Here is a 20240-nt window from a genome sequence, read left to right as displayed (position 1 = left end):
TATACCTTGGGCAACTTCCTATATATCGCAATAGTTATAGTAAGGATATGGGCGTACGTGGTATCGTCTTCGCTTTCTTTTCCAGATCCAAAGAAATTTCTAGGGTTAATTCGGACTGATGCGTTTGCCTTTCCCATCGCGGGCTGCTTACTGATGCTTTCGTTTCATATTGTAAAATCGAATCTTGAGTGTGCTTCTGTTGCTTGGAACACTATTATGGTTACTGAGTCCAATAAGTCTGAACATATACAAAGATAATTTGCTGCCCCTTCGCATGACGGAGCTTTTATAAATATCTACGATGATTTATTATGAAAGAGATAGAGGGGTCCGTCACCACAGAGATGAAAGGATTAATTCGTCTTACCTGAAAGTCGCTACGACTAAACATCGCAAGTGATGATGCTGATGATGATTAGAGATTAAATTCACAGACACTCCACTCTGATTCATTATTTTTAATAAATATTAATAATGAAGCTTACCGTTGCGCACCTGCTGTAAAAGCAGTCGTTATTCGTGTTTCCGCTCGGAACACACGCCGAGCAGTAGCGGAAGGTACGCGATTCGAATCTCGGCCGGGAAACTGCTGTCCTGACTGAACTTTATCGTGGTTTTCTGCAGTCAACAAGAGGGCCGACAGGATATTACCTTAATTAGGACAAGACCTCTTCCTTCTAAGTCCTGTCCGGTTCATCATTCTTGTACCATCCGACGCTATAAAGTCTTGGTACGGAAAAAGGGCGTCGTGAAATAAATTCATGGAAGAAAGGGAAAATGTACTCCGGCTATATACTTCTTCTGCTGATGCAGGTTTTAAATTGATAGATATTTTTTCGAAACTCGTGTTTACATTTAAACAACAACAAACGATTCAGTTTTTCTTTCGTTATTTGTTTGTTTTGCCCTTGTGTTGGCTTATTGCTGTTGATGCTATATTCGTGCTGACTCTGTACTTGGTCCCTGGCTGTTGCGTTCAGCATTAAAGAGTTAAACTATATTATTATTATTATTATTATTATTATTATTGCTATTATTTATAATATAAGAATCATCAAGGTCTATCTGCATTCCAAACGATTTTCATAAAGTTCTCGCTCACTAACTAATTCCATGCAGAAAGGACCTTCTGCAGAGGCTGATAATCAGCCAGCTATCACATTTTTTGGAACCCGAAAGCTCATTACATTATAATGGTGACTATAATTCGCCATTTCCCTCTATCCTAACAACTTAAATATAGTCCACATTCTTCATAATCCTTTTGAAAGCCACTCTTTCATCTATTCCTATATCTCCAAAGTTACTTATTTCTTTTATTTTAGCATTTTTCTTTATAAAATCGTTGAGAAGAATAGTGTACCACACACTTTCGAATGTTTGTACATTTTACTGTATCTGTCACATTTAATCTGTAGCTAATGGTATAAGAATTAACTTTGTGAAGGTGTTTATTAGTACTCTCTGTACCTGGCCAATAATGACGGAAGTCACACTTTATCTGTATGTTTTAGTTATGGTCTTCCATGAAACAGACAATCTGAGTGATACAAATGGTCCGAGAACCAGATACATGGAGACACAACAGTCCTGCGTCCCATGTAAGATTCCTCTTAGTGTAGGGAACGCTCTGTGAGGGCAAGAATTGCTGACTAATCCAAGTAATGGCAGTAAGAAGCCTGAGGGAGGTGATGTGCTTCACATAACAACTTCACGAGATGCAAGTTAACAAGTGGCATCACGTCCTATCAGTGAACTCGTCACGAGGCTCGACCATTTCAAGTTGCAAGCGTGCATTATTTGTTTAGAGTAATTTTCTTGTTCGTCCGGCGTCAGGAAATTCGAAGGTAATTATAAACGGCCAAGATTAAGCAACCCGAATCAGCTAATAATATATACAGGCGCATGGATGATGATGTATGAAGTGAAGAAACATAGCGTTGTCACGTGTATCAGTGACTATGGATTGAGACTCTTACAAACAGTAACTACAATTATTTAAAACCCTTTACTGACTCTCGCATTTTATGAATCACAGTAACACCTGCTAAGCCTTTTCCAGCCTGGTGTCTTTACCAGCAATTCCCTAGCAAATGATTTATAGTACAACACATATGAATGAAGTCTTATTTGCACAGCCCAGTTCCTTTCTTGTCATCTCTTCTCTGTCATCTTCGACTGCCACCTTAAGAGACTCCCTCAATTCTGTCTCAGCTGGCCTTGGATCCTCGTTATATAGCATCGGGGCGGATCCAACAGAAAACACTGCTTCCTAACAATTCCTCTATTGTTATCGAGATGTACTTAACTCACCGTTGCATAGAAACGGCAGTTCTTCTATACTTGCATGCGTGTTCATTTCTGCAGGAGTCTGTTTAACTAGTTGCTGCCTAGAAAGGAACGTCTTCTCTGGTTCCCATTTTCAGACGTCATGTCACAATATAATGAAATATAAAACCAAAGAAATTATCCACGGCGTTGCAATCCACGAGGCCATACTCTCAGAGCTGTGATCATAATAAAGAATAAATCTGAAATGTTTTACGCGCCAGTGAAGAAATTTTTCTAGAACTGAATGCAGATTAATAGAAGATATGAGAAAAAATCCTCAAAATTACAAATTTACAAAAGGGTCCATATAAAGAATCATTTGCAAATGACCGAAAAGTAACCAGAACAACAGAAATATACAATAGGAAACAAGATTTTAGAGGTACACAGAGAATATTTAACAATGCGTAATTGCAGAGAACGGCCAAAGGATCTTCCCTTATTTTTAAACAGCTCTTTACTGTTATATTAATGACACTATTTCAAATTTGCGGAAGTCAAAATTTATAGGGCTAATTGTGGTTTAATGCTTCTAGTTTTGTTACAGGTAAGCTGATTAGCTTTCCTTAGTTATGAGACAAAGGTGCTAATTTATAATACAACAAATAAATTCCATATTCATGGTGGAGTCTTAGTTTACGTCTGTTCAGTAGCTGCGGTTTGCCCTTGTGAAGGAGACAACATTTGTTTCTTAGCGTATTAATAGAACTTGACATTACTGACTTGCGTTTCACAGACGTCTACAAAATTTCCAAGTGCAGTTTTGCTGTTCTGCATAAGTCGTTGATTAGTAGGCCTTCTTTTCACAGAGATATACGCAATTTCTAAGCGCAGTTTTGCTATTTTGCAGAACACTTCGGTCTTGATTTTTATTTACTCCATGTAAATATCCACTGTTGCCGCACTAAACAAAGATAGCCCAATGTTGTATTCACAAATAGCTTCTGTCCTAGCTTCGTCGTGTTATACAGAAAAACGTTTCAAATGAACATTACTGACTTACTACTCACTCGTGGAACTGAGCCCTTCTTGAGAAGCCGCCAATTCTGCAGTTACTTAAGAATTTCCTACCATTTTATGGAACCCGAAGGTTCATTACCGTGATTACAAGAACCCTCCACTGGTCCATATCCTGAGCCAGATCAATTCAGTCTGTACCATCCCATCCAGTCTCTCTAAGATCCATTTTAATATTGTCCACCCACCTACGCCTTGTTCTTCCCAGTGGTTTCTTTCCTTCTGGCTTTCTCACCAATATCCTCTACGCATTCCTCGTCTCCCCCATTCGTGCTACATGCCCTGCCAACTTCATCCTCCTTGACTTGATCATTCTAATTATACTTGGAGAAGAGTACAAGTTATGACGCTCCTCATTATGCAGTTTTCTCCAACCTCCTGTCACTTCATCGCTCTTCGGTCCAAATATTCTTCTCAACACCCTGTTCTCAGACACCCTCAGTTTTTGTTGCGTTCCTCCCTTAATGTCAGAGACCAAGTTTCACAACCATACAGAACCACAGGCAAAATTATAGTTTTATATATTCTAATTTTTATGTTTTTAGACAGCAAATGAGAAGGCAAAAAGCTCTGGACTGAATCGTAGAAGCATTATATGAGATCAATCTCCTCTTAATTTCCTCCTGAATCAGGTTTGGATTTGTTGTCATTGTCCCCAAATATCTGAACTGTGCCACATTTTCAAAACATCTCTTTCCTATCTTTATGTCACGATTTTGCCCTGCATTTTGGTGACGAGACAGCAACATATACTTAGTTCAAATAAACATTCTAATACTCGTAGTAAATGTGGCCATGTACCGAGTCATTTGCTGGATGAGTCGATTTTGATAATCCAGATGGAACACTTTGAAACTCCATGGAGGCTAATGTATCCTATATTGTATTTTTATCAATGCGGACCAAACTTACATTCGCTAAGTATATTTCACTGAAGGCCCTCTTACTTTAGTTCGTGCCATGAATTCACAACCCAACATGATAATCTAAATTTTTTTAATTATTTAAATCACTGCTATAAGCTATTGCGATAGTTGTACCATTCTTGAACATTGTTAAATTCTAGGTACATGCTTCGATTCCCAACGTTTTCGATAGGTCGCCTGTGAGCCGTTTTATGGCCACGCTAATACTGGAGTCGATATTGTCAGCTGTAGGAGTGACTATGGACGGGGCTTGGATTGGTGAATAGATTTATTGGCCTTATACATTCGCACAACTCAGGACTACAAGTAATACAGAGCTATCTCTGATTTGCACACTTCACGGTTCTCAGTCTTCACTAGTCGTATCATGGCAACAGATTTATAACCATCTCACCGTAACTTCAAATCACACATGAAATGTTCTTTGCACATCTAAATTATTATCTTCTCAATCACCTTCGACTAACATCTCCAGAACTCGACCCATTACTCAACAGCTCCCTCAGACGACTTGCTTTGTACCTTTATAACACCTCGGCACGGACCATGCAGAAAACATAGCTTCTCTATTGTTAAGAAAGCTTATTCACTGATCCGTTGCCTAGTAATGGACGTCCTATTGTTGCGCTCGTAAGCTTCCGCGAGAATGTGTTTACCGAAACATTGCCTAGCAATGGGTTTATACGTCACAGTATTTTAAAAAACGATGAAAATTTGAGACCGGTGATTTTGAATTAGTCATACTGTGTAAGAAACTGGCCAGTCCCAGCATTATAATCTAAGTTTCGTATGAGTTTTTCAACGTTATCGTTTGGACATCAATTATATGCTTGAGTGGAAGCAAGTGCGTTCCGCAATAAGTTTCGGAAAATGACAGTTGGTTTTTACTTATTTGTTGGTTATTTAATGATGTTTCAGCAGCTCAGAGTGTATAGCGCCGTATGATATTTAGAAGTTATTAACATGTAAATATAAATTAAAAACTTATCTAGTCTCGGCTAGTTTTATAACCGCTATCGTCTAAACGAGAAGGTAGCAATATTGTGGCTCATACGCCCAATACTAGGCAACGGCTCTCTAAACAAATTCATGAAGCATAAGCTCTCAACAATATGATATCCACTGCTATGAAACGGGCCAATAAACATGCATTCATGACAATATAAGACGGTGTTTTCCGTGGGGCCCCTGCCGAGGAGTTATCTTGAAGGCAGTCCACGCTACAAGCAGTTGAGCTGAGGATTTAGCTGTGGAGTGTTAAACAACGGAAAAGGAAGAATCCGCAGTGCTAAGATTCGTTAGCAGGAAACGTAGAGTGAAGACACGGCAGAGGAATAACCATCGTGGAGAACTGTTGCCAAGTAAAGACTTGTGAAAATAGACTGAGAAGACGTAGTGTGGAGTGATTTGTGTCGTGGAAATCAGAAAAAAAATATAATAATTATTTGTAGTTAAGAGCAGTAACTGGTCAATAAATCTATTCACCAATCCAAACCTCGTCTATAGTCACTAATATACATGACAATATCATGTCTTGCTCTTTTTATGGTACGGTGCAACAGTGATTTTTTGAGCGGTTTAAAATAAATATAATATCGGTACAGAGTTTATTAATCTAAATTTAGATACTTGAAGTAATTACAGCATTAATTACGATTTCACACCGCGTGATATTCGACTTTAATAAAGAATCTCTCTCTGCCCATCCCAAGAGGTTACACAGTGAGCTTGCATTTTAATAGCCAACCAAGACACAAGTGGAACCAATTGATCGTAACGAAGGTGAAGAGCCTGAACTAGGCTACAATAGACTACAGCACCCGAGGTAAGTCAAGAACAGACGAGTGACGTATGAACGAGCCGACATCAACAAGCACCAGAAACGAAGAAAACAAAAGACAATAAACTTAATGCCAACCCAGCTTCATAATAAAGGAGCATCGGGAGCATTCCAGTCCAAATTTAAACCTCACCGGAACGGCTGCACGGATAGAAATGGCATCCTCTGTAAGAGTTCGCATTTGGATGCATACTTTTCCTATTTTTAATTACATTAATTAGACTTAAATTAATTAGTTTCTTTTGGGATTAATTAAATTATTGCGCCAGTCACCAAAATTAGTTCGAGTATTATGTTTTGGTAAGGTTATCCGTCAAAACAACAAAAATGGTTTTTTGTTGAAATAAATATTCTAGTTGCAGTTCAGTAACTTGAGTTTCTTATTCACAAATTTGTATATGCTAAAGACATGACTATCATGTACTATTTTCACAGTGTGCATCCTGTTGTGTGTCACGAACATATGTTTTGGTAAGGTTATCCGTCAACATAACACAACCATTTTTGTTGTGTTGTTGGATATCTTACCAAAACATATGTTCGTGACACACAACAGGATGCACACTGCGAAAATAGTTCGAGTGAGTTGGTCGGATTCTTCCACTTAGACGATTCTTAAATGAAATCTTGCATTTAGCTGTAAGACAGAGGGCTATAACTAGTACCGAGGTCAGGAACACCTGGATCTATACATCCCCTCCCCATACGCTTTCATGCTGTAGTGCTTAATTAGTTAAGCACAGGGACATTTGTACCTTTACCTTTGTATACATTACAGGACACATATGATTCGATACAAGAAATTGTGTAAAAAACGGTAAAGCTAGCCCTGTAACAGGCCATGAAGGCCCATAGGGTTTTGAGACGTCGATGTTCCCACATTTTCTAAACAATCGGCTCACAGATGGCGGTGAGGTTGTCGGCCTTACGCGCCGTCCACTCTTTACGCCCCAGGAAAATTTCTGGTACTCATTTCTGTCAGAAGCTGGGTGCACCCCAGGGCTGTAGTGCGACTGGAAGGATTAGGTCAATTGAAAAAAATCCAGTGGCCTCATCGGGGTTCGAATCCGCTTGTATCATAGTGCCTCAACCAACTATGCTACCACGTGCCCCACAAGAATTCTAACTTCTATATGGTGAACATATCTTAAAGAAGAAGCTTTGGGAAGAACACATGACAACTAATTCTAATCCATCGTGAGGAACCAGGGAATTACAGATTAATAATTATACTGCTAATGGCCCATTTCTTCTAAATGTAGCTTCTCATTACGTCACGACACGCAACTCGCAAGCTTCGCACAGCAAGACTTTCAGATAAGAAACATTTCGTGCAGATGCAGAGTGTGGGCGCTGTGTCGTGACACCGTGTCGTCCTGTAGGTGAATAGCAACTTTTCAAAAAGTGCTCATTTCCTCGCCTTCACGGGGCAATCACCCTCCCTTACGATGGAATCATGTATTCTTCTGACACATTCATCTCCATGATGGCAACTCCGATTACCACAATCTTAATATTCACTGCTACGAAAATCTTAAATCTCAGGTCTTTGTATTAATGTAGGATTTGTATCATATTGTCATATGAAGGTTGAATTCGGCATAGTTCATTGTTAGGCAACGGCAGTAAAGAGGTTCCCGCAGATATGTACACCCGGGAAAATATAGAACACCTCTGTAAAAATAGAGGAATTGTTAGGAAACGGTGTTTGCTATGGTGTTCGTGCTTAAATGTTTTAGGCAGGACAGTTTGAAGCGACGAGTTAGTTGTCAGAACTGAGAGAGTCTCTTGAGACGGTAGTCGAAAATGATTAAGAAGAAATTGTAAGAAAGGAATTAGGCTGTGAAAAGAAGACTTTATATGTGCTATAGTTTCGGTTAGACTGGTATAATTCCTGTGTTCAAATCCGCCGCCAGGATACGACTAGAGAAGACTGAGGACCCTAGGGCGTGTGTACCGGCGAACTGTGAAGTGTAGCTCAGCGGTACTGCTGTGTTGCCTGCCGTTCCGAGCGGTCTGTATGCGTTATCAGTAACTCCAATCATCCAATCCAAATCCCGTCTAATAATCACAGACACTACGTGTGCAGTCTTCTTTATTATGGTTCCGGGTAGTCCAACAGGAGAGTACGATCGCTTCGCAGTAACATACAGTCTCCTTCTTCAGGAAGGAAAGTTACCTCTCGCCCACCAGAGTACTGTGTCTCTTCACTGCTATGGAAACATCAACAAGGTCTTAAGTTGTGGATATCGTTACGTGTCTGGATTCCGTGACTAATAACGGGTTCTGGATCGCATTATTGGATTTATTAACACTTCTTCCACAATCAACTCGTAATTACGAACAAAACAGCGCTATCGCTGATTTGCACAATTCGCAGTTCACCGTTGCACACGCACTAGGATTTCCAGTCTTCACTAGTCGCATCCTGGTAACGGAATTAAAACACTTTCACTGTCACTACATCTTCTTATCACACACTAAGTCTTCACAGGCTTACTTCTAATTCTACTTCAAATAGTAATTTCCTGTGGCTATCTCCTACCGACAACTGACCCCCCCGTTCAAACTGTCACACTTATAAAGTATCGGCACCAACCACGCAGCATAGAAAACACAGCTCCTCTATTGCTGCAGAGGCGTCTTACCACGCAGTTACCTAGGAAACAGTCTCGATGCTGTCCACACAGAAAACACCTCTTCTGTTTTCAAGAATGTGTGTTTATTGGCCCGTTACTTAGCACTGTATGTCCGTCTATGGTTGAGAACATAGCCTCGGGAATGTGTTTAACGAGCCGTTGTCCAGCAATGGTCATATGTGTCGCAGTATCTTATGACATGTCCAAAAATTCTCACGTAACATTATTGATCATATTTCGCTGTCAGGCGGAAAGCCTGATTCATATTTCGTGTTGTCGACATGTTATTTAGCATTCTAGAGAAAATGGTTTCAACCAGGTGCAGTATGCAATGTCTATTATCACGCAAATTTCAGGCGCCCACATTGAAAAGCGCATTAGGTTTCTGATGACAGGGATTATAAAGTAACAAATAATATCATCGTATTTTTTATGTCGGCCAATTAATGGTCGTCGTGCTTAAGTCTGTATCTAAGCCAGGGGAAGCACATTGCGACTGAGAAACAGATGTATGCAAGTCGAGAACAGTTTGCCCACTCCTGCACACACTCTTCCTTCTGTGGGAAGGAGACGGCATTCACCCGTCACTGCGCTAGGAACACACCGAGTCGATTTGGATAACCCCTTCGCTCTCAATACTAGATGAAGTTTTGTTTCTCCTCTGCACTACTCCAATAATAAACTAGGCTGCCAAACGTAAAAAGAGCATCACTCGTGGGACTGTTCTGTACATTCTAACGTCCTTGAAATCAGAATACATTTACTGTATTATTCAGCGTAGGGGGCGTAACCAACTCGTTCTACAAAACTGATTCTTATTTACACATGTTAAAAGATAGAATGGTCGGTCACGGTAGCCGAGCGGTCTAAGGCATGTCCTATCATCCCTCGTTTGGAAACCGGGATCGTGGGTTCGAATCCCACTCAGGGCATGGATGTTTAGTTTGTGTGTGTGCGTTTTTCTGTGTTTGTGTACAGATAGAGGCCTTGCGACGAGCTGATCACCTGCCCAAGAAGTACTACTGACTGTGTAAGATCAAGAAAAACTGAAGTGAACGGAGAAGTTCATGGAGGTAGGCCTAGGCCCACTGGGGCTGTAATGCCAAGGAAAAAAAAAAAGAAGATAAATTGATCCATTATTGGTGGAACGAGAAACTTAAGACTTATTGAATTCTTCAGATGTTACAGTTAGGCCTTCTGGCGTGTTTCCATTAAGAACTGCTTCTCAGACAACGAATCCTTTAGAACATGGAATGCAGAAATTTTGTGCCCTCTGGAAGATTTTTGGGTGATAGTGAGAATTTTAGCGTACTCATAATAATTTCTTCGTTGTTATCTGATGATTGTGGAACACTTGGTAATTTCCGCTCAATGAACCAAATCCCTGTTCAGTGCTGAGGAGTTCTGCCTGTTTATGTTGTGTTCAGATGTTACACTGTAAATAACAGTAAATGGCAATTTAAAGACTTGGTTTTCGTGAAGAATTATTTGTTACACAGACTGCCAAGGTATGACCAGGAAAATATTCTGATGTGAGAACACAATACTGAGAGCAGTCTGTAAGGATTTTTTTTCTATTCTTTTATTGCTAGTGGGGTGGGACTAAGTCGCTTGTACTGCGGCCACTTCTGGCCTATTGTACCAGCACCAGATGATAGGTGAGGGTGATTGCGGAACAATTGGTGAAATGAAGATTGGCAGGGGAAATCGAAGTATTTGGAGAAAACCTGCCCCAGCGCCACTTTGTCCACCACAAATCCCACTTGACTAGACCCGGGATCGAACACGGGCCGCCCCAATGGAAAGCCATCAACTAACCGCTTGAGCTATGGCGCGGTCCCTGTAAAGAATAAGTTAAGTACATCTGTACCCGCGTTGAAGAGCTGCGTGTTGTAAACATACGCAAGACTGAAGTCACAGTACTGCGCATTTTCAAATTCTACGTATATTAAAGTGAACGATCAGAATCACGCTCCAGTCGTCTTAGTCTCGGTGAATATCTCTTGGACCCGCTCGACTAGAAGCCATGTTGGCCTACAAACGATCTCGATTTCGAGGAGGGAAAACAGAGAGGGGGGCAGGTGGGGAGATAGAAACTGAAAATTTGTTCCCTGAATAACAGCAGAATGTAAGTAGTATGGAGCATTCCTCACATGCCACAAACGCATGGGTTACTCTTATCTGTAAGTAAGTGCCAGGGTCAATTTAAAAACCGTGTCACAACACTTTCAGATTAGTTTAAATCTGAGCTTTCTGCAAGTAATTTCGATTTATCATTTTAATTTCCAGTATGATCTTGGTGTCTTCTTAACATACGTGTAGATATATATGATTTATGAAAGTTCAGGGCATTACTGGCTTTCAGGATCTCCTGCAACCCTGCAGAGCTACAGCGGAAAGAGCAGAGTGGATTTTCATGAAACCCGATAAGGGAAAAATTTTTGAAAACGTCTCAACAGATTAAATTTTCACTTAGATCTGACTTTACATGCTGACCTACAATTGTTTTATGCGCGGACATGGACAGTAAAACTCTGCATATTTGGAGAGGAGACAAATGTGTCAAACAGACGCTTTAGAGAGAACGTAATTACACTCTTCATGTTAAATGCATCGTTTCCGTAAACCTTCAGGGCTTCGAGACGATTATACAAAGTTACGCCACGAGTACCTTTACGAAGATGCGTACCGGTCCATGGAGTACTGAAGACAATCGCAATGAAGAAGGAAAATAAAAGAAAGAATGTCTTTATTCACTTCAGACTGCGGTGGAATCAGATACGTTCTTATTGTTTAACTGCGCGCTGTAGTAAGCTGTGAAGCGTGTAACATTTACATGTGTATTTAATTTTAATTTAATGTAACAATAGCGAACAGTGAAACCTTTATAATGATCGATTATACAGTCAGTGGAGCACGAGGTAGCGTAGTTGGTAGAGGCACTATGCTACAAGCCGAAAGGTCGCGCGTTCGATTCCTGATGAGGTCATTGGAGTTTTCAATTGACTTAATCCTTCCAGTCGCACTATGGCCTTGGAGTCGACTCAGCCTTTAACAGAAATGAGTGCTAGGAATCTTCCGGGGGCAAAGGGCGGCCGTCTCGCGCTTAAGGTTAGCAATCTCACCGCCATCTGTGAGACGATTTTCTAGAAAATGTGCTAGCCTCGACGTTTCACGGACCCATAGGCCTCCTCGGCCTGTTACGGGGATAGCTTTGCATATTCAGTCAGTATTGGTCTGTACTTCTGCCAATTTTATTATCGTTGCGAGACAGTGAATAGTTGCATGTGAATTTATTGTTTGTTTGTTTGTTTGTTTGTTATGAGTGGACAGCTCATCGTATTCATCGTTATTTCCCCTGCCGATTGCGCATGCGAAGTGCACACTCTAGGTCTGTACGTATTTTCACAGTCTTATTATCCGTATCTTGGGCTCCTTAGATTCACGTTGCTCTTCCAATCGCGACGCCATATTGTCCCTCAGTATACCCGTAATGCAGTCAGAGTTACACTATCACTGGCGGTTTACCGCTAATCAGTTCGTCTTGGCGGCAAGCCCCTTGAGACTCACGACCAGCATTTTTTTAACTGAACAAATTTCCTAGTCCTTATGTAACATCCTCTCTGGCCAGAGGACGGATCTGTCGTTTAAAATTACTGCTGGTCCTCGCCAGCGCAGCCATTCTTAGGTCCGGGTCCCACGGGAATCATGACCACATTTTACTAACTCAGATTACAGACTATCCCAATATTGAGGGCCAGGAACCGTGCGGCCCTGTTGTACCCCCAGGCACTGGTTTCCCTTCTCGTTGCCTCATACGACTCCCAGGGCCATGGTGGAGGTATTCGATCCCGCCTCCTCTTCGCATTTATCCTACCCCTTATAGCGGTGCAGTCTTCACCCACTCAGCGCCAGGAGCGCTGGACCAGGTAGCAAGATGCTCGGCTTCTATTTGGGACACAGACCTACCTGTTCTTCCCAGTATTCCTCAGCACCTCTAGGCGAATCTCGAATTCTCTCGTGCCTACTGTTCACGTTCACCTCCCTGTCTCATTAAGTGCAATGGGCGTACGTTTCATAAAAATGTTTACCTGCCATTTCACTTCACAGGCTTCTGTTTCATAATTCACAGTCGTGTGTCCATTCTACGCTAAAAACTGTACAGTAGAAGACACGTTGTTAGGTAAATTAAGAATCATGTAAATAATCACATCATTAACCATAACGTATGCATTATTCAATAAAAGAAATTAAGTATTTCCATAAAGCAGTGGTCTGCTTAAGAAGCTAATGGTCATGAATTTTTGCCTTTTATTGAACCCAAAATTCATTACTACTTTTAAAAGAGCAGGCCACTGGATCCCAGTGCCAGTTTAATCCATCTGAAGGTATCATGCTCCATTTCTGTAACAGCCATCTTAATATGGTCCTCCACGCTACTCTTAATATTCCCGGGTGAAACTGCCTCTTCAGGTTTTGCGATTAGGATGTTAGCTGCAAGCATCCCTGCCGTGTCGCAAATCTCTCGTCCTCCTTGCTTTGGTCAACCCTGCAGCAGGCCCTGCTAGGGAAAGACTACTTATTATGAAGTTCCTAACTACAATTTTTTTTTATCCTCCTGTTAGTTCCTTTCTCTAATTCTGTATATTCCGCTCAGACCTTTGTTCTCAGACATCCCCAGTCTCTCAGAAGATAGTCATAGTTATGAAATATTATATCGTTCAATGCGACAACACATTCTTTTTTAGCAAGTTCATGTATGTCAAGCATACTGAATGTCCAGTAATGTTGTGACATATTATGATGGTTCAGCGGATGTACATAAGCGTGCCAGTTTCAGTACGCGACTGACTATACCAGGGCTATAGAGTTCTGGACACAAAGACACGGCAGTACCACCCGAGCTTGCTTTTGTTGAAATGTATGGGAACTACTCAGGATACGAACTCAGTACACTGTCATAGATTAAAAGCTTTGGTATCAAACTACATTATTCCTAACGGTCAGTATTGTGCTTAAATGCATTGGGTGGGACTCGAACCAGGGACTGGCTCCCATTAAAGGAACGCGGCAAAACGAAAAATGACAAATCCCAACGGTCGCTTGTTTTGTAAAGGAATTCATGCATGGGAACGGAAAGATCTTCGTGTAGGGATCCGAACTCAAGACCAGTTTGTCAGTCATCTTTCCTGTGAGCCTGAATAAATGACCCTCTTTCACAGCGCGATTACACTGACGCAATAATGCAGAAGTTTGGCCGAAACGTTAATGTCCATGATTATTTCCGATCATGAGGGAGCGCTTTGTACGGCTTCTGGCTTGCAGCGCTGCAGTGAAGATAACACAGGCAGGTCCTGCAGCAACAGATGGCTGTGACTGGCAGCGTCCTGATTCAGGATATCCCGGTCTAGTGATGAGGAAATGTTGGCTTTCTAACTGGCCAAAGAATGACTGCTTGTATAGCTGACTGCATGTCTCATTAACTGACAGGCAAGTAACGATAGACGAATTGCTAAACAAAATTATTGGACTCACCGACTGTATCGTGAATACATAATTAATTACTAAGCGGATAACTAACAAATAAATAGAATAATGTTTGCTTCAGTGACTCCGGCTGAATTACTGACAAGCTGGCTGACGGCGTGACTAACCGAAATAATAATTAAAGAGGTCATAAATCTCTTAAAATCAGGAAATACAAATATATATATATAAACCTTACAAACTTAAACGAAAGGCTGACTTCGTGTGGATTAACTCGCTGACCTACTCAATTTACTGATAAACTGGTTAAGTGATTATATAAGTAAGTATTTGAATGATGCGTTGATTGATTCATACGATGAATACAAGTATGTTGAGAATTGATAATTTTCTGAGGCGTATTCTATGCGTAGGGGCTGCGATGTTCTGTCCTCCTGAGGGGTAGCACGTGGCATCCGTCAGATCGTCACTTTATATCACTTTATCCGGCGACATATTGCGTGTGCAGTTGCAAAAGCGTTGTTAAATGTACAACGACTAAATAAGTACAACCATAGAAGACAGGAGTAGCGACAACTGTTGAAACGTCGTACAGGGCCTGTATGAAACATAACTCGGGCAATGCCCGGTAGGCTTACCGTCGTGATGAGGGAGCAGTGAAATTAGTACGGTCACAGCATCTTACAGAATTATTGCTTAAGTTTCTGTACAGTGCTGTAAGCCTTCCTATGTCGCTGTTCAGACTTGTCAAAAACTTCATCATCATCATCTTCTTCTTCTTCTTCTTCTTCTTCTTCTTCTTCTTCTTCTTCGCATTTAAAAGCCTGCCACGAAGAAACGCATCTGAGTAATCCTGCCGTGCTTCGAACTGAAGAACACATTTCTACACTCATTCTACGAAAACAAGGGCCGAAAAAGTGGTATGTCCTGCTACATGAGGAATACTGAAAACACAGTAACATACTAACGACGCCGAAGTTGTAGCAAACCAAATGCTAGAGAGGGTATTTAAGAGACGTGGCAGAAGAACGTGCCTTCATTTGCATTCGAGGATTTGTACAATCTTAGAAAAATTTCTCCTACGGCCTTCCTTCAAGCGTTCAGCGTCTCCCACTGCACTTAACATCAGGGTGCAACTAATGAGAACTCGATTTGGAATCCATAACAATCTCATGTTTAAATAACACTTTTTTTACTTTCACATATTACGAGTAACTATGAAGTCAATACAGTCTGAATATTATCACGTGTATGGGTGACTATAGACGGGGTTTTGGATTGGATGATTGGATTTATTGACACCCCATGATCAGTACTCGGAGTTGCAGGCAATGACAGCGCTATAGCTGATTTACACACGTCAGAGTTCACTGTTACACACGCACTAGTGTTGTCAGTCCTCACTGGTCGTATCCTGGCAACGGGTTTATGACAGACTCACTGTCACTTCAAATCACAAGTGAAGACTTCTTGTCATGGTCTAATTCATTCTTGCCATTTCTTCTCAATTACCTTCGGCTGCCATCTCCAGAACTCGACCCAATACTCGGAAAGAGCTCCCTGAAATGAACTCTTCTTCAACTGAACTCTCTCACCTTCTGACAACTCACTGCTCCCTTGGAACTTCTCGTTATAAAGCCTCTAGGTGTACCCCAAGGAAAATATCGTCTTCTATTGTCCCGTTTTGTTTTAGGCGTGTTTACTGATCCGTTGCCTAGCAAAAGAGTTCTATTTTTACGCGCATCGGCTCCCGCGGGAATGTGTTTACCGAGTCGTTGCCTAATAATGGGTCTCCACGATACAATATATTCTTCTTCAAGACGCCACATTCTTGCTTTGGAATGTAATTACAGTCATGGTACAATTTTTGTCTTCTGAGATATTACTATCTCTCGTAGATCATCACCGAAATTTCTCAGGAATGTCCACTTTTCTATCCAGCCACAAACTCTACAGTTATGGTATTCCGAGAAAATATACCGAAACGTACTTTGTACCTCTTGATGTCTCCTGCAGTGTTTTTACTTGTAAACATATTTCCAAGCAGTCGTAAAAATAGTCTTTCACAAAATAAATTAAAATCACTCTAGACTCGCGTATCTCCGAATTCACGGCGTCACAGCTCAGAGCAGACAGTGACGGCCGTGAGGGCCTCAGATGTCGGGAGTCGTGACATCTCAATTCGACCAGTCTTCAACCCCCGGCTGGGGCATTAACAGCATTCTGCTCTCCTACCAAGTCCAGCTCTTTACAGCAAAGCGGCCATCCAGCTCTGGCGCTGGTGCGCCATATTTAGCACCAAAAAGAATTACGAATAACGCGAGATCTCTGTGAATAGAAGAGGAGTCAAAAAAAAAAAATAAAAAATTGAAACATTGTGTATGGACTTCCAAGATTCCAAATGCCCCTATACATATCAACTTCGGCAGTTAACAGTCCCATTATTTTAACCCAGTTTCCTTCATCAAGTGGTTTCTAATAATTTTATTTAATTTTTTAATAGACAGTGCATAAACCTGAATCCGAAGGAAATTAAGAGGAGACTGAACTCGGGTAATGCTTGCTACCGTTCAGTCCAGAACCTTTTGTCTTCTCGTCTGCTGTCTAAAACAAAAAAATTAGAATATAAAAATTATAATTTTGTCTATGATTCTGTATGCGTGTGAAACTTGGTCCCTCACATTAACGGAGAAAGACAGACTGAAGGTGTTTTGGAACAGAGGTTTTTTTCCTTGGCACTACAGCCCCAGTGGGCCTAGGCCTACCTCCATGAACTTCTCCGTTCACTTCGGTTTTTCTAGATCTTACACAATCGGTAGGACTCCTTGGGCGGGTGATCAGCTCGTCGCAAGGCCTCTACCTGTACACAAACACAGAAAAACGCACACACACAAACTAAACATCCATGCCCTGAGTGGGATTCGAACCCACGATCCCGGTTTCCAAACGAGCGAAGACAGTACATGCCTTAGACCGTTCGGCTACCGTGACCGGCTTGGAAACAGAGTACTGAGGAGAATATTTGGAACAAAGAGAGAAGAACTGAGAGGAGGTTGGAGAAAACTGCATAATGAGGAGCTTCATAATTTGTACTCTTCTCCAAGCATAATTAGAATGATCAAGTCAAGGAGGATGAGATGGGCAGGTCATGTAGCACGAACGTGATCTAATAGGAATGCATTGATACTGGTGGGAAAACCAGAAGGAAAGAGACCACTCGAAAGACCAAGGCGTAGGCGGGTGGACAATATTAAAATGGATCTAGAGAGATAGGATGGGATGGTATGGCATGGACTGGATCGATCTGGCTCAGGATAGGGACCAGTGGAGGGCTCTTGTGAACACGGCAATCAACCTTCGGGTTCCACAAAATGCTGGGAAATTGTTGAGTAGCTGCAAAATTGGCGGCTTCTCAAGAAGGGCTGAACCCCATGTGTGGATTATAAGACAGTGCATAAAAATAACGGAAAAAGAAATACATGATTAAAACAGGGTTCCATGTAAAATGAAAGCAGAAATTATCAACGGATTCAGAGAACCCTCAACTACAAATATCTCGAAATATTTAACTCTAGATCTTGAGGTGGCTTAGAGAGACGCATGCAGATTTGCTAATACTAACGTGTAGAAGGCAGAATTACGACCTCCCTCTGAATTAAGAAAATGCCCTTGTGGGATAGTTGTGATATTTTTTTGTTTGTCTTGGTAGTGTCTTTGTGTCCGCCATTTCAACTTCTGATCCAGTAATGGACTTTCTCGAGGATTACGCTATTGCAGACCAGCCTAGCGTTGCAGTTTTTAATTTTCTGCAATTAGGAGTAATAACATGGTGGACGCGCAAGCATGTGCTGTCAGAATGAAATTAACACCACTTAGTACAGGGGTATGAACCGGTGTGTAAGAATAGATGTTGCAAATATAGTCAAATCTTGCCAATGCAATTGTTTTATCGAAATTTTATCAAGGACTATTTTCGCCCTAATGCTCATTAATGAGTCGCACCGTGGAGTCCGTAGGCTCAATTTTCTGGGCGTGGGTAGACACATAACGACAGAAATACGTAACACATCTGAGACTGCGGGGAAAAAAAAAACACAATACGTGCCAGTCAAGCACAATAGACCGCTGTAGGTTCGCGGTGCAAGGGCCGAGGCCTGCCTCTCATACATACATTCATTCATTCATATGATCTAGTCTGTATTTTGTTGCAGATAAGCTTCCCAGGAAGTCTAACTCACTAGGTCGTTATCAGCCCAAGGTTTTCCACGTACAGAATCATCATCACAAAACCTTGTCAGTCTACCCCAATTCACTCGTCATAACTCGTGTCATTAAAATCCATGTTTGTAGTATCCTTCTACTTACTCTTCGACCTCAAAATGCCTCATTCTGTGAGGCCATCCCACCAAAATTCTTAACACACTACTATTTTCTCTTCTATTCGTTCCACCCTTTTCGTTAATAATGAATGGGTGGGGGGAGAAAAGTCACCGAGTTTTTGAGGTTAAATTGATATGTTACAGCACGAGATAGGACTTTTGTTAGTAATTCTGTCACTTGGTACTGTTCTAGTTCTTCTTCCGTCGCTAGTTTAGTTGTTATTAGGGCAGTCATAATGATACGTGAAGATTTCGGATCCCGAATACAGTTCCTGGACTCTCAACCGACGTCACTTCCATATGCAGCAGTGGCTACTTGCGACAGTAGTTGGTGCTGTCATATAGCAAATGAACGGATTTATTGAACTCTTTGCTACAGCGCGTGACTATACTTTACAGTACTATGTTAATCTCGCTCTCTCTCTCTCTCACACACACACACACACACACAGTGTCCATATTTACGTGTTCACTAGCCGTTGCTTGGTATCAGTTTCAACGGCTGACTTTCCGCTTCCTTGGGTTTCCGAACTATCCCCGTGCCTCAGCTACCAGCTTCTAACATAAACAGCTCACAACTGAACCGTAGCTGTCATCTAACGAACTCACACTGACTGACTCTATCCATCCACTATGGCTCCTAACTTGTTCTGCTTATAACATCTCGGTAAGGACTGCGTAGAAAACACAGCTTGCCATTACTGTTGTATCCTCACGTTGACGTGAAATTGTTTCCTTCGTGTCTGATTAGGAGCCATTACTTAGCAACGGCCGCTTTAGTTGCTTATTTCGCGGTCCTTGATTAGCAACGGATCTACATGCCACATTATTAACGAAATGAAGTGGAAAGACTTTTAAATTAATTGGTATTACTGTTACGAAGGGGAATAAACTTGTCACGTGCTTTGTCCACATGCTTCTGGCCTCTAGCGAGGCCCACACTTCATTATTCTTCCACTCATGGGCCGATTGGGACAAATTCGTCAACAGTGATGAATTTCCTGCCGACTGAGATTTTCCCCTCCTCAGACGTATGATTAGTTTCATACGCATGCATTCCGTCACTTTTGTACTTCATGATGGCAAGTCATGTCACGCATCGAAACATCTTTTCTTCAGCAGTAAAAACCTTGAAGATCTGTACTGTACATTTCAAGTTCTTCCTTACTCGTTATGTGCTGAAACAGTCTAAAAATAGTAAAAGTGTGTTAAGGGAAAACCGAGGACAACCGCAGTCACAATACATTAAAAGAGCAGAGACTTAGGAACATTTTTTTCTGGTATGAGACGTTTAAGTTTCCTTTTGCAGATAAATAGATTTTAATAATAATAATTACACGTTTAAAGAAAATTTGAAGTGGTCAAATACTTGAGTATAAACGCTGAAGCACACGCATAGTTAAGAACGTGCCAAACATACATAACATTTGTAAGATTTGTGTTTTTCACGGCGGTGACTATGAAGAAAGCAGTCTTCTGGGACGTGGCACCGTGTAGATGTGGTGTTAACCTACTTTTCGGAGGAACGTATCGCCTCCATCTTCAGGGTAGAAGGAAAAAATAAGAAATCCGCAAGCGAAGAGAACGTGAGAACCGGTACAAGCAGACTGCTTGTCTGCTT

At 41.4% G+C, this 20240-nt stretch overlaps 1 long non-coding RNA gene across 2 annotated transcripts in view; it reads left to right on the top strand.

Annotated features, from left to right (window-relative positions):
- The window catches only part of LOC111866978, a 200462-nt gene that overhangs the window by 17125 nt on the left and 163097 nt on the right, over positions 1-20240 (top strand). Inside the window, exon 3 of one of the 2 annotated variants that reach the window (XR_002843256.2) lies at positions 1515-1754. The exons of the other annotated variant lie outside the window; for it this stretch is intronic. This is a non-coding gene — a long non-coding RNA (uncharacterized LOC111866978). Of the gene's footprint in view, positions 1-1514; positions 1755-20240 lie in introns of those variants that run through there. 2 annotated transcript variants of the gene reach the window in all.

This window comes from Cryptotermes secundus, unplaced genomic scaffold (assembly GCF_002891405.2).
Source record: "Cryptotermes secundus unplaced genomic scaffold, Csec_1.0 scaffold1339, whole genome shotgun sequence".
Taxonomy (NCBI): Eukaryota; Metazoa; Arthropoda; class Insecta; order Blattodea; family Kalotermitidae; genus Cryptotermes; species Cryptotermes secundus.
The sequence above is the reverse complement of the archived record's forward strand: the minus strand, read 5'-3'. Positions and strand labels throughout refer to the sequence as shown.